The sequence below is a fragment of the Manacus candei genome, unplaced genomic scaffold (assembly GCF_025592945.1).
Source record: "Manacus candei isolate 608988 ecotype Guabito, Panama unplaced genomic scaffold, ASM2559294v1 h1tg000047l, whole genome shotgun sequence".
Taxonomy (NCBI): Eukaryota; Metazoa; Chordata; class Aves; order Passeriformes; family Pipridae; genus Manacus; species Manacus candei.
In genome coordinates this window covers 1,484,751-1,498,253 of record NW_026138095.1, presented here as the reverse complement: position 1 = coordinate 1,498,253, position 13,503 = coordinate 1,484,751, and positions in this window count along the sequence as shown.

The window sequence follows — 13,503 nt, the reverse complement described above, 5'->3', positions numbered from 1 at the left end:
CTGGGAGGTGGGCACAGGATGCCCAGTGGTGCTGAGCGGGGACAGCAAAGCCAGGGAGCCACAGCCCCTGCTCTCCCAAGGGCCCCAGGAAAAGAGATCTGTGATACAAGACAAAAAGTCAGGAACATGGGGGGATTCTTGGGGTCGTCCTGCACATGGACAAGAGCTGGATGATCCCTGTGAGTCCCTTCCCACTCAGGATACCCTGTGATCCCACGGCACCTCCGGTCTCAGCCACAAGCGGAGAACAGCAGGAGCCCTGTGGCTCAGCACAATGTTTCTCAACACTTCCAGAAGCAATGCTCTGAAATGCTATTTTTAATCTCTCTTTTTTTTTTTTTAATTTGCAGAAGTCCAGCCCAGACTTCAGTAGCTCCAAAGGCCACCAGAGCCCCCAGTGTGCTTCCCAATTAAGCGCCGCAGCCGCCCCCGCGCCCCTGCCCGATTACCCAGCGCCTGTTACATAAACCTAATTAGCAGGGCTCCACTTGCAGCATGGCAAATGGCTCCACTAATCCGGGATTTGTTCTCCTAGAAACTAATTTAATCATACAGTGCCAGCCAGGCTGCTCACGTGGCCGAGGGCGAGAGCAGCCCCGAAATCTCTCGGCCCCCAGTAAGGAGCCATTAGGGGTGAGCCAAGCCCCGCCGCCACAGCAGAGCTCCTGGGGACCCTAATCCTCTGAAACAGCCCCAGACGGGATCTACTACTCAAAAAAATAATGAAAAAAATAAAATACCTTAAGGGAGATTTGGGGAGAAGGGCTGTGATTAGGCTGGGGCAAACCTGCAGCCTTCAGAGGTGCCCACACGGGCGAGCAAGGACCCAGCACCGACAGCGCCTGCTGGGGATGGTGAGGAGGTCACAGCCCCTCTGATGGGACATGGCACCTCATCCCACAACAGGCAGCACCTCTGCTGGATCCTTCAAAAGCCCTTCCAAACAACTTTTAAGCTTGTGGTATATGAAAGGGAAGTTCACATGCTGCCAACTTCAGCAGAAGCAGCTCTTACTTAAACTAATCTTAATTAAGGATCTCCAGGATAACCCAACATCAATAGCAGGATTCCCCAGGCACGGGAGGACAGCAGCAGCACACGGTAATTGTATCACTCCTCAGGCTCAGTGCTCTTTGCAAAATCAGGATTACTTAAAAAATAAAAGAATCCTGAGATTCGAACATAAAGAAAATTTTCATTATATCCCCTTTTATTTGCTCTCTGGGCTGTGTTACCACATGGACACGGCTCTGGGTCCTCACACTGAGCCCACCCAAGCCCAGCCCAAGTGAGCAGAGCCAGGCCCAGCTCTGTGAAGGGTTTCACAGGGCACCCACTCAGTGTTTCACAGTTGACACTCCTGTCTCTGGCCAAGTGTAAGCGTTTTTTTCCCTAGACTGTGGAAAGGTGAAGCAAGGACATCTGCAGCCAAGCAGCATCCAGGCTTCCAGAGCCCTGGCAGCACTGCTCGCTCTGCAGCAGCTTTAATTTATAACACACTCATGGTAACTTGGAGAAAGGCAGAAATTGGACTCCTAATCCCTAAAATTAAAGAGAATCCAGAAATCACAATTTGGGAGTTTTCTTCCTTCTGAGCTTTCCACCAGACAACTTGTTTCTGGCTTAAGAAAGTTGGCTTTCACAGACAGCCTTAAACAAGTATTAAATCCAACACTGACATATGGCTTCATCATCCCAGAGGATCCCAAAATGCCTTTTGCAGGGGAAACTCCACCTCCTGGGCAGGCTGGGAGGACTCAGCTCAGAGCTCCCGGGATCTCCCACCCCACTGGTGGGAGCAGGAGCAGGTCTAGAAACCCCTTTGTGCTTCCAGCACGACGTTCTCCAGGTCAGAACAGAGCCAGGGGCACCTGATCCAGGCCCGGGGAGGGGACCAGGGGCACGGCAGCCCTGCCCCTTCCCCACAGGTGAGTTCTTATCACGGCGGCACCACAAACGGGCCATAAAGGGTTGGGAGGGGACAGCTGTGCCCCAGGTGTGCCCCAGGTGGGACGGCTCCCTTTCATCTCACCCCCCTGTTCAGCCCAAACCCTGGCAAGGGCTGGAGCGTGGCAGGAAAAAAACAGGCCAGGCCTTCAGGCAGATGGAGCCCTTGGGAATCGTTTTCCTCCCCGGCATCCGTTGGGCACAGGAAGGCAAGCTGGGCTCTGCTGGCACACATAGCACGGCCCCTGCCCCATCCCAAGGGATTGAGAGTGGCTCCAGGAGGGCACACTCGGCTACGAGAGCCCCACCAGCATTTCACAGAGGAAGGACGTGGCCGTGGGACCATTCCACAGGAGTGGAGATGGCACAGACCTTCCCTGCAGGGCAGAGGTGGGGCAGGGAGGGATGAGTCTCCCACCAGGCCTGGCAGCTCCCAGGGCACCTGCTCCAACCCTGGCACACAACTCTGACACACAGCAGAGCCCAGGACTCCCCAGCCTTGCCCAGAGAAGCTGTGGCTGCCCCATCCCTGGAAGTGTCCAAGGCCAGGTTGGACAGGGCTTGGAGCAACCTGAGCTAGTGGAAGGTGTCCCTGCCCATGGCAGAGGGTGGCACTGGAGGGGCTTTAAGGCCCCTTCCAACCCAAACCATTCCAGGATTCTGTGATGGACATTTGGTCTCTACTTCCTCCATCCTGAGCCAACTGTGCCTCCACTCCCAGCCCAGTGTGGGCAGGGGGGGACAGTGGGGACACCAAGCACTTGGTCAGCTCTGCTGTGCCAGGCTTGGGTGAGCACCTACCAACATCCTCAAGCTTCAGCAGAAGAAAACCCAATAAAATTCAAACACAACCTTAGAACAAGCAAGAAAAAGAGAATACAAAAGTGGGAAATAAAAAAACACAAAGAGCGGAACCTCCTTTTGCGGCCAGACCCTGCCTTTGAGGGAGCTTTCCACTGGCATCCCACTGGCCACAGCAGAAGCACATGCAGAGGGCAGAGTTTGCCCCAGACTCGTCCCTTTCAAGCCCCAGGTGCCAGCCCTGCCCCACGAGGGGCTGTGCCAGCACAGCCAGATGTCACCCACACCCCTGGGCCGGAGCTGCCCACGGCCTTGGCACGGCGAGCAAACAGCGGGTTATCTCCCCTGGGCAAATAGCGGGGTCATTAAGTGACGAGCTCAGACAATGTTTAATTACCCCCATCGTGGGAAGGGGGCAGCCAGGGGGAGGCAGAAACTGCGGGGGGAATTCCGGAGCCGGAGATGAAACGGGAGCTGCGGGGGCGGCGCTGACGGGGAACAGCCAGGTGATATCCCAGGTGATATCCCGGTGTTTGCTCAGCCAGCCCAGCTCCCCACAGCCCCCCGGGAGGGCACCCGCCGGCTCCCACATGCCAGCAGCTCCAAAACCGGGATGTCCCTCCTCTGCCAGGCAGGGAGCTGTGCAGGGCCAGCTCATCTCCTGGGAGGTGGGAGCTCCAGGCTGGAGCAGGGTCTGCTTCTACAGCAATTCGATGGATCCAGGATCTTTCAGTGCTGGATCCCCATCTCAGCAGGACCAAACCTTAGACCTGCCCTTTGGGGGGGTCTGTTGACACCTTAAAACCTCTCCCAGAATCGTCTCCATCCCCAGGGAAGAGCAGAGCCTGGGGAGGGCACAGCACCAGCACAGGGGCTGCAGAGCCTCCCTGTCCTTCACATGCCCTGCTGAGCCAACACCCCCCGAGGAGTTTGGAAACCCTGGCACAGCAGGGCCACGGGCACCATCCACACACATTCCCGGCAGGAGCTACCGAGTGATTAATCACGGTTACAAGGCTGCACCAGACAGACAGGAATGTGCCATGAAGGGCAAGGAGCACATCAGGGAAAGGTGTTAAAGAGTCCAGCAGGTTGTTTATAACCTGCCATGAACAACTGATTAACCATTAATCCTCTGTTAGCGCTGCTTTATGAGCCAGGGCTCCCCCCAGCAGGGACCCTCCAGCTCTGCAGAGCACCAGAGGCACCTGGGCAAGAAACCTTCGAGCACAGAAGCTCCCTGCTGCTGCCCTCACCCCCTGCCCAGCCAGGCTCAACCCCCACGGGCCATTTTGAGGTCAGACTGGAGGTAATCAGTGAAAAAAAAAAGGCAAGTAATCCCCCCAGTCAGATGTTTGCCAGGTAGCTCCCCCTCAGGGCTGGAGATGGACCATGTCCAAGGGAGGGATCACAGCAGGGTCCTGCTCTAAGGGGGTTTCCTGGTGACATCCCTTTTCAGGTGCCACACTCCTGACCTTGAGCTTCCCAGCACCACCCCTCTGAGAGCAGCACACCTGAGGTCTCCCAGCTCCTTCCCAGCAGCTGGTCCTGGCATGGCATGGCATGGAGACCAGCACAGCCTCTCTGCAGCAGCATCCTACCAGGGATGCTCTCAGCAGGCCTCAACTCATTTAAGGAGAACAAGGAGTGGCTTTGTCAGATGCATTTCCAGAACCTCTCACTCTGCCCTCGCTCCAGGGAAGCAGGAGGCAGCTGGGATCCCTTCTGCACATGGGGAGGGGGCTGAGGGAGCTGCTGGGCAGGACTGGAGGTGGGGAACACAGCAGGGGCTTCACGTGGAGGGGGGGAAGCCACCCTCCAGACACCGCATCCCGCTGTCCTGCAAACACTCCCACCTCCCCAGAGCAGCCAAAGCCTCTGGGAACAAGTTTTGGGAGGTGGAGAAAACAGGTTTTATGAGCATCCAGCCCAGCCCTGGCCAAGAGGGGGAGGTCAGCACAGAGCTCACTCCACCAAGTGCTGGAAGGGATGCCAAGAACCAGCAGCACAAAATGCTCGAGCAGAGCTTTGCCCAAGTGTCCAACCAGGAGATTCCCCAGCAGCACCAGTGTCTCACACTCCTGCCTTCAGGCTCCTCTGCCCCTGCCCCTTTGGGTTTTTAAGTGTATAAATTGGATACATTAACTGTATAAATTGGAATTATTTCCCAGATATCCAGCAACAGCTGTTTCCTCTCACCCGATCCCAACAGACTACAAAACTCTCCCAAACTCTCCCACCTCAGAAATGACAAGTTGGACCATCCACCTCCTCAGCACTGCCTGGGACAGAAGGGAAGCCATGGCCACACAGCCCTGCCTGTGCCCAGGGTGCCCAGCTCCAGAGCCAGCCATTCCCACATCCCAGCTGGAAAAACAGCCCGTGCTAAAAACTGACTTCAGGTTTACTTTGTCATAGAAGTCACACACAGAGCTCTGATGTCTCAGCTCAACAGTTTGGGGCAGTTTGAACACAAAGCAGCTGTGAAAAATATCCTGCAAGGAAAAAGGTGCATTTCCACATGGAAAAGTGCAGGGGATTCACAAGGAGCACCCACAGAAGGCAACCCTTCCGTGAGAAGAGCTGAGCAAGAGCTGTGACAGCAAAAGGCAAGGGCAGGTGCCCCCCCAGGGCTCTGCAAACACAGAGCTCCAGAGCTGCTCCTTCACCTCCAAGATGTGTCACCACCGAGAGGAACCTGCTCCCCACCTGCTCAGGGATTTGCCTTTGCTTGCAAAGGTTGGCTTATCACCCCCATTCCATGGCTTCTCCCACCCCATCCCAGCTCAGTCACAGAGCAAACATCAGGAAATAAAGAAAAAAATAAATAAATAAAATAAGATGGAAATGTCACCAGGCAAAACTCAAGGAGGAGGAAGAAGCTGTGCTCCAAACCCACTCCAAGGGGTTCACAATCACTGTGGAGCCTTTGCTGCTGGAGAGCTGGGATGTCACAGACCCCGAGCTCAGTATCCTGCTCCAGCCAGGAATGTTACACATGGGCTCTTGAGCAACTTAAATGACTTGCAAGTCCCAGCCTTCTTAACCAGAAGGCTTTAGAAAATCCCAGCCCTAATCCTCCTGTGCTCTATGAGCCGCCCTTCCGTCTGTAAAAAGGGGATAATATCTTCCTGCCCTCAGGAATATCCCTCACACCGGCTTGGAGCTGCTCAGACACTGCCCTGCAGAGCCTGGAACCAGCTGGGCACGGAGCTCTGGGAGGAGCTGCCCCCCCAGCACAGCTCCTGCAGCACCTTTCCTGGGAGCCCCTTCCCTGGCAGCTCCAGCGCTCCTGGAAATGGGAAAGCTGCACCCAGGGATATCCGTGTGCCCTCCCCAGGATCAGGAACAGCAATCCAAGGCCATGGCTCTGCCCCTCTGCCCCAAACACAGCACAGGGCAGATGACAAGGAGCAGAGGCACCAGCCCAGCCGTGCCAAGAGGGATGGCACAGCCCCCACTGGGCTCCACCATTCCCTGCATGACTTGAGATACCTTATTTCCTCCTCCAGAGCCTCAGCTTCCCCTCCTGAATAACGAAAGGGAAGCAAACACCACTTCACCTGCCTGCCCAGAGCGGGGAGCAGCCCCAGGCAGCCAGGGGTTTGGAGAATCCTTGGAAACCAGGCAGGGAAAGCGTGAGAAAAGCCGGAGCCACCGCGGCTGCCTCTGCGATGAAGAAATCGAGGCTGAGTCAGGGAGTGGGAGCCGCGTGTTCCCAGGGGCAGAGCACACAGCAGACACCCGACAGACTGGCTCCCAAAGAGGCATTCCGGAGGTGATCCCACAGGGAACAGGCAGCAGCACACGGCTAACGGGGACCCTGCACCCCGACACCCCACCAGCAGGGCTGCGGGGAGGCAATTCCGGATCCCTCCCTGCAGGGGAGGTGGGATGCTCGGGGTACACACCCCACACCCACACTCGGAGTCTCCCAGATGAGCATCCAAACCCTGCACTCCAAACGAGCTGTTTTATCCCACAGGCACCTCCTGCAACAGGAGGAAAGGAAAAGCCTGGCTCAGCCCTGCAGAGAGTGCTGCCCCCGGGGGGCACACAGTCCCCCTCCCCTGCCCACACCCCCTCGGGCAGCGATATTTGTTATCGCTGCCCATTTCCTAATCTCCAGCACATGATGCAAGAACAAAACCCAGCACAACCTCACACATGAACACCCAGCCACAGAGCAGGGACGTGGGAAAGTGCCTCCCTGCATGGAAAAGCGGGATGAGGGCAGCAGCTCATCCCCCCAGGATGAGCACTGGCAGCAGGGACAAGCCAGACTCTTCGGGAGGGGTGTTGGAGGTGAAAGAAAAACAAGTTGCTTGTCCCTGTTTCCCCAGGGACTCAGATGAGTCACTGTCCCATGACAGTGCCAGCAGCCCCACAGAACTCCCAGTATTCCATCCTTTCACAGTTTTACTGGAGACAAAGTTAAGAGGATGCTGGGGCAGATGGAGGAGATCCCACTGTGTGCAGCAAAATCCCTTCTCAGCCCCAGCCTTTGCACCCTTTATTCTTTTTAGCATTTACAAATCTGATCCAAATGCCAACCTGCCCTTTTTCCTCCTGGGAAAGGGAATTCCCCTGCAGCCAGGCCAGCCAAGGCTCCTTCCCAAGAGCAGAGAAAAGCCTGGAAGCAAAGGAACTGCAGGAGAGCAGGTCACTAAAAGCCTTTGGAGCTTGATGCAGCTCCTGCAAGTGCAGCAAAGCTTCAAAAGGAAAAGTGAGTGTTGGGAGATTCACAGAATCCCAGAATGATTTGGGTTGGAAAGGACCTTAAAGATCATCCAGTTCCAGCCTCCCTGCCATGGATTTGGTGGCCAAAAGCCACCAGCAGCCCAGGAAGAATGAGGGAAAACAAAGCAGGAAAAAGAGGGAGGGAGGGAGGGGGTGAGTGGGACAGAGAGGAGGGCGAAGGATGGAAAAGGAGGGAAGGATTTGCTGGAAGCCAGATCTACAGCCTGTTCCTGAAACTTCCCACTTGTGTGCGGGGCACTCCCGAATACTAATCAGAAGTGAAAAAAATATCAAACAATTAGGAAGGAAAGTCTCTTGGCAGGGTTTCTCCTGGAGACGTCGGGCTGGTTTTGTTTATGAGCTGGAGGAAGTGGTAACCGCTCCTGTTTGTTCTTCGGAAGAAAAGAGAAAGCTCCAGTGTTTTAATTTCTCCGCTGAAAACCCTGGAGATTTGGCCTGAAACGGAGCAGAATGGCTGATCTAGATTCACCCTCAGCCTTTTGTTACAAGAAAATATTTTAGTCATTTTCTCCCTCCCCTTCTGCGTGGGGAGAGAAAGGGGCAGTGGATACAAAGCAGGCATTTTTGTTCCCAGAAAATATCAATGAAAAGAGCATTCCAGAGGCCAAGGGCGCAGCACAGCTCCCAGGGCACAGGAGATGTCCTTGCTGGGCAGATGCACCCTCAGGAAGGGCAAAGATATAAACTCAAATACTCCTTTTCTTTATAAAGGCAGGTGAGGCAACACACAGAAAGCCTAAATAAAGTCTCTTAGTAAGATTTTTGCCTCTCAGCGACACACACGGGGCTGGGAGGAGGAGAGATCCCAGCCAGACACACAAACTTCATCCACCTCAAGGTGCAACTCGGAGCTCATCAAATGCAAAGTCCCTGTAAAAACCCTTCATTTGGGTTTAACACAGGAGGGTTGAAGAAGCACGTTGGCAAATGGAGCCAGGTTCACTGGGGTTTGTAACAGCAAGCAGGAGAGTGGAAGGGGCACAGCATGGCAGGGACGGGTCCTGGTGTGAGGAAAAGCAGGTCCCAGGAAAGCCTCAGCCCCCAGAGGGGGTGTTGGAGCCCTGAGCAGGGTGAGAACAGAGCTGGTGGCTCTGCCCCCAAGGCTCTCAGAGGCCTCTCAAGCACCTCTGCTGGGCAGGCAGCTCGTCCCCAAAGGGAGCAGCCAGAGGAAGGACAAACCATGACACTCCTGGCTAAAAACTCCAGGCTTTTAGGTGCAGAACCCCAATGGATTCACCATGGAAACCCAGCCCCGGGGCTGGTAGCGCTGCTGGAATGTGCAGTTGGCCCCAGCCATGGAGGAGGGAGCCTGGACAGTGAAACCTTTCAGCATGAACGGTGCCGAGCAGGCAGTCTGGGGCTGCTCTGGAAGTGCTTTCCAAGGCAGCCAAACCCGCAGGGTTAGCCAGAGATAATTCACCCGCTCCCAGACGGAGCCGCTGGAAGCGGAGCCAGAAAATGCTCCCAACCCTCCTGCTCCCGGGGGACTTGGAGAGGGAGAGGCAGAGCAGGAGCTTTCCAAGCTTTTCTCTGGGAGAAGACAGCACATTGAGCCATCCCTGGATCAGCCTCCCAGCCCCAGGAATGCCATGGAGGTGACCGGAGTGGAGTGTGCTGGAGACAGCAGGGACAGCAGAAGCCTCTGGGTCACACCCCGAGACACCCTCACCCAAACACCTCCCAGGGTCCTCCTGCCCCTGCACACACTCCCCGATTCCCAAGCACCCACATTTCCAGGTCATACTCATGGATCAGGAGCTTCAAATACAGCCTAAGTTTTCCTGAGTGCCCGATGCTTTTGGCTAAAAGCAGATGCATAAATGTCACATTTATCACCCCAGATCCGCTCCCTCCCCAGCCTCATCCCTCACTGCCTCCACACTCTGCCCTCAGGGCGTCAGGATTCACAGATTCTGGTTCTCTAGAATCACGGAATATCCAGAGTTGGAAGGGACCCACAAGGATCATCAAGTCCAACAACAACTCCCTGCTTTCGAGGCTGGACCTCCACGAGCAGCCCAGGAGGTCGGGAATTGCCCTTTACGCGACAGCAGCCCCCATTCCCGGGGGGTTCGGATCCCTGTCCCCCAGCCCGGCCGCTCTGGGCGGGCGGTGAAAGCCACCGGCGAAGCGGAGCGGGGGATGGAGCGGAGCGGGAATGCCGAGGAGTGGGAATGCCGCGGAGCGGGAATGCCGCGGAGCTCCGCTGCCATCCAGCGGCCGCGGGACCCGGGCTCGGGGCAGCGCCCGCCCCGTCGGTTCGCCGAGAAGCCACCGACAACCTCCTCCCCCGCGATTTTTTACACGGCGAACACCGATTTCATTGTTTCCCCCCTGTATTCCACCTCCGCCGCCTGGTGCTGGAGCAGCCTTGCCCTGTTTCACCGCTGCTTCCAGGGATACCGGTTGCTCCATGGGTTTCTCCACACCTTTCTCCCCAACCTTTTCAGCTCAGGGAGCAGAGGGCTGGAGCAGCTCTGCTCTGGAGACGGGCAGGGAGAGCTGGGGGTGTTCAGCCTGGAGAAGAAAAGGCTCCGGGGAGACCGGAGAGTCCCTTCCAGGGCCTAAAGGAGCTCCAGGAGAGCTGGAGAGGGACTTGGGACAAGGGATTGAGTGACAGGACAAGGGGGAATGGCTTCCCACCGCCAGAGGGCAGGGTTAGATGGGATATTGGGAAGGAATTCCTCCCTGGGAGGGTGGGGAGGGGCTGGAATGGAATTCCCAGAGAAGCTGTGGCTGCCCCTGGATCCCTGGAAGTGTCCAAGGCCAGGTTGGACGGGGTTTGGAGCAACCTGGTCTTAGTGGAAGGTGAGCTTTAAGTCCCATCCCATCCCATCCCATCCCATTCCATAGGATCCCACGGGATCCCGATCCCGATCCCGGCCGCTGCCCCCGCGCGCCCCCTGCGGGCCCCGCCCGGCACTGCCGGCCCTGCCCGGGGCCGCCGCTGGGGGTCAGCGCGATCCGGGAGCGATCCCGGGGGGATCCGACCCCATCCCGGGGCATCCGACCCCAGCCCGGGGGGGATCCGACCCCAGCCCGGGGGCGATCCGACCCCAGCCCGGGGGCGATCCGACCCCAGCCCGGGGGCGATCCGACCCCAGCCCGGGGGCGATCCGACCCCAGCCCCCGCCCAGAGCGCGCTCCCGAGCCCCGGCCGGGATCCGGCATACCCCAGCCGGGAGGTGCTCCCGAGTCCCAGCCAGGATCCAGCACCCCCTTGCCCAGGGGGGTCCCCTCCCTCCCAGGTGCTCTTGGAAAGGTTGTGCCCCCCCTGCCCCCCAAACTGAGCTGGGCGAGGGGAGCGGCCACGGGAAACCGCCCTTCCAGGGGGGACATGTGGCACCTGGGGACATGGTTTAGCCGGTGCCGGAGGAATGGTTGGACTCAGTGACCTCAGAGAGCTTTTCCACCCAACCCATTCTGTGGTTCCCTGAGATGCCACGGGGCAAAGGGCTGAGCAGGGCCGGTCAGTCCCTAAAGCATTTTTGCCGGGGGGTTTCCCCGGGTCCCAAGCTCAGCTGTCCCCAGCAGCACTGGGCTGCCCTGGAGTGTCCCTCGGGCCAGTTGTACTGGGACACATCCTGCTCTGGGGTGTGCAGGGGCACTCATCTGCAGGGAGCAGAGGTGAGAAAGAGCCTGAGATAAGGAACATTTCTCAGTCCAGAGGCTTTTCGGGGGGTTGCTAAAGATCATGATAAAGAGCTTTTGGTGCCTGCAGCTCCAGGTGAGGATCTCTGCAGCTGGACTGCAGTTCATCCTTCCTGCAGGATTTCACAGCCAGGTTGGATGGGGCTTGGAGCAACCTGATCTGCTGGAAGGTGTCCCTGCCCATGGCAGGGGGTGGCACTGGATGGGCTTTGAGGTCCCTTCCAACCCAAACCACTCCATGGTTCTATGATGCAGCTCCCAACAACCACAGGGAATCTCTCAGCAAAAGGGAAAGACGCAAAAACCAAACCCCAAGTCCAAGTACCAGCCTGGCCCCAGATCACAGCAGAGGAGTGCAACAGCTCTGGGTTGCTTTACATCAGCTCAGGGTAGGAAGTCTCTGCTTTGCCTCAGCACAAGTTGCTCAGCACTGGAAAATGTGGAACTACCAGCAGGGTCATGTGCACAAACTCATCCCTCCTGCCTGCACTTCACAGGCAGGGACAGGAGAGGAAGCCAGAGCCTCATGTTGGAAAGGAATGAAGTCAAGTACTTGGTACACTCACATAATCATCGAGGAAAAACCACAATGCCAAGGGTTTGGGAAGGGACTCAGCTGTAACAGCACCAGTCAGACACAGATAAGGGGAGGAAATCAGAACACCCAGGCTCTGCTCCAACAGCTGGGAGTCTGCAGTGCAGAAGCACAGTCAGCCCCTCAGGTTTGCATTTTCCATCCCCATCCATCCCGAGAGCACCCAGCTGGCAGAGCCACCTCTGGCAAGAGCAAACACCAGATCCTCCTGGATTTGTGTTTAATAAAATGGACAGCAGCCTCAAAAGTCTCTCCTGTGCCCACCCTGGCACAGTCCCTGCTCAGCTCCTGCAGGACATTCCACAGCCCCACTGCTCCCAGATGGACACCAGGACAGAGCTCACGTCCCTGCCAGGCTGCATCAGCCTTCTTGGGCTGACTGCCCAGCAAACAAGAGCAGATGAGCCCTAACCAAAAGCAGATATATATTTTTAAAAGCCAAGTCTTTGCCAGCAGCAATTTTCCCTTTACTCACATTTCTGAGTCTCATTCTCGCAAAGGAAAGAACACTACAAAAAAAACCCCACACACCTGAGAAAGCAGCCTGGGCAGGGCAAACCACAGCACCTCCTCAGTTTAAAGGGTCAGTTCTGCTCCACGTGCCAAAACCCAGCTGGACCCTCCCCAGTTCAGAGCAAAGGGTCATTAGAGCCTTCACAGGGAACAGGGGCTGGAGGGGAATGTCCTCCCCAAAACACACAGGGACAAGAGAAGCCAAGTGTCACTGCAGGCCAGACCCAGGGGAAAGGCAGGACAGCACCACTGGGCAAGGGGCAGCACAGAGGGCTGGTGAGGGCAAATCCACCTGCCCTGGCCCAGGGATCATCACCTCCTTCCCCAGCCAAGCAGAACCCCCCATGTTTCACCCTCACACATCCCAGCTGCTCCCAACAGCCCCTCCCTCTGGCACTTCTCCCAACATCACACCAGGATGTCGACACCACCACAAGTCCCCTCAAAATCCAAAGCCCTGGCATCACTTTCTAGCAGGAAAGGGGATTTTCCAGCACAAGGAGGTTTACACCACCCTCCTCTCCAAAGGGAACCTCTCAGCTCATCCCTGCATCCACCAGGAGCCCCACGGGACCCTCAGGACAAGCCACACATTTTTCCCAGTGAGCCTGACAAGGCTCCCATGAGCCACCACCACTGACTTCCACAGGCTAAAAAGTCTGGAAAAGCAGCAGAGCTCCCCTTGCCAGGGAAAGAAGGGAAAAGCTGCTGAGGGGCTGCAGCCTTTAACCCCTTTGTTCATTACTCAGCAATAAAACTCCAGGAAGAAAACTCTTATTAGGGATTTCAGGCTCAGATGGTACTAAAATGTTCTTGCTCTGATGGGAACAGGCAGGGGAAGGCAGCTCAGCTGTCAGAAACAAGCCTGTCTGCTCCCACATTCCCTTACAGCAGGTCACTCCATTTGGCATCGTTTTCTCAAGTGAGGGAAAACATAATTTTTACAGAAGTCCCACGGGAAAGTGCTTTAAAAAAAAAAAAAAAGAAAGAAAGAAAAATACATATTCCTGACTCACCTAAAAGTAGCAGGATTTGTCCTACACGTGTGCGTGGACTCCTTCCTCCTCCAGAGCCACGATGCCCAGAGCAGCCCAGAAAAAGAGGGGCTGTGACTGCTGCTTTTCCACATCTGTCCATTGGGAGACGTCACATGTCAAAGCCAGTTCCACCACAGTGATGCCAAAAGCAGTAATCCACGGGAGCTGGAGAGGAGCAGGGGCTGCAGCCTCCCAGCT